Source organism: Sinocyclocheilus anshuiensis, unplaced genomic scaffold, assembly GCF_001515605.1.
Source record: "Sinocyclocheilus anshuiensis isolate Anshui unplaced genomic scaffold, SAMN03320099.WGS_v1.1 scaffold14324, whole genome shotgun sequence".
Classification (NCBI taxonomy): Eukaryota; Metazoa; Chordata; class Actinopteri; order Cypriniformes; family Cyprinidae; genus Sinocyclocheilus; species Sinocyclocheilus anshuiensis.
In genome coordinates this window covers 1-1,590 of record NW_015538988.1, presented here as the reverse complement: position 1 = coordinate 1,590, position 1,590 = coordinate 1, and the positions used below count along the sequence as shown (strand labels likewise).

At 36.2% G+C, this 1,590-nt stretch overlaps 1 long non-coding RNA gene across 1 annotated transcript; it reads left to right on the top strand.

Moving 5' to 3' along the window:
• The first annotated feature begins 324 nt into the window (after positions 1–324).
• LOC107683801 (uncharacterized) lies at positions 325–1,515 on the top strand. Its single transcript, XR_001633768.1, has 4 exons — positions 325–366; positions 476–560; positions 798–889; positions 1,352–1,515. It is a non-coding gene; the product is annotated as an uncharacterized LOC107683801 (long non-coding RNA).
• Positions 1,516–1,590: the final 75 nt, after the last annotated feature.

The following is a 1,590-nucleotide window of genomic DNA, read 5'->3' as shown; positions in this document are numbered from 1 at the left end:
CTTCACCTCAAGCACAGGAGCCCTACCCCAAACGAATGCTGGAGAAGTACAGTCTTCACGTCAAACACAGGAGCCCTACACCAAACGAATGCTGGAGAGGCCCCATCCAGGTATTTTGTTTTTGTTCTCATCCCTCTGCTATATGTGATTATTATGTGCATAATAGCGTTTAAAATGTAAAATTCACGGCCGTCATGTCATGTAATGTAGCATGTTCCAGTGCCAAATGAACAGGGAGGCCTGCACTCTCTACTTCAAAGCAAAGCAGCAGTGTTACCTGAGGAACACAGGAAAACAGGATCATTTAAAGTCCAGGAGACTGTTTGTCAAAGTTTGTGTCAGTCACTTGGTGGAGAAGGGTGAATTGTAAGTATATAAATTCAAAAAAATATTCGACCACACTGAATTTTACTCTGGTGTTTGCCCTGTCAGATAAGTGTTTTAATATTGTAACTGTTACATGCTCTGTTTTCAGTTACCCATCAAGTGCTGAAAAGCTTGTTTTTGTCACTACTTTCACATCTTTGCAGGGTCGGATTAAAGGAAAAGGAGATGGATTTGTAAGTAATATGTAATTAATGTCAAAAACAGCCAAATGTGTTTTTTTACTCTGAAAGAACATTTTGGTTGTTGCATTCCTTGACTGTTGTCAGTTGGCCTTTAAATTTCTCATGATAAACTAACTTACAGTTTACTACATCATCTGACTCTTTGATAGATATTAGAAATTAATTAAAAGGTATATTGTTGAGATCAATACTTTGTTCTTCAATTCTTTGTATCTTTTATTAAATCAGCAGTGGAGATGAACATCAGGCATAGGTCGTGGATATCGAAGGGGACTTCTACAATCTTTGAGTACCCATGCTTCTTGAATATGCCAAGTGTGGTAGGTCTCACTGCAGTTCAGTCTTTACTTATTTTCTTCCGTTACTTAAAGGGATAGTTCAACCAAAAATGAAAATTCTGTCATCATTTACTTCCCTTCATGTTGTTCCAAACCTGTACGAGTTTTTCTTCTGTTGAACACAGATGAAGATATTCTAAAGAATGTTGCTAATCAGACAGTTGACGGTAGCCACTGACTTCCGTAGTATTTTTTTTCTTTGCAACTATGGAAGTCAAAGGCTACCTTCAACTGTCTGATTAGCAACATTCTTTAAAAATATTTTATGTTCAGCAGAAGAAAGAAACTCATACAGGTTTGGAACAACATGAGGGGGAGTAACAACAACAGTAACAATAACATCATTTTCATTTTTTGGTGAAATATCCCTTTAAGATATTTTAACAGACAATGCAAAAGTTCTGATATTGTTAGTAACACTGTTTTTTATATAAATATATATAGAAAGATTGAGAAATTGAAAGCTGAAGCTACCATGGAAAGGAATGACTTTGCATCTCTTATAGAGGGGATGGAAGACCAAGCAAATGGTATGTATGTGTGAACTCTTTACTTACACACATCTCTTGTGTATAATTTATTATAACAAATATTCATTAATATATGACTTGGCCTGAAGAAGGACAGATGCAGGTAACTGCACATGTTGATCTCTGACTGTTTAGGTTTCTTTAGTGCAGATC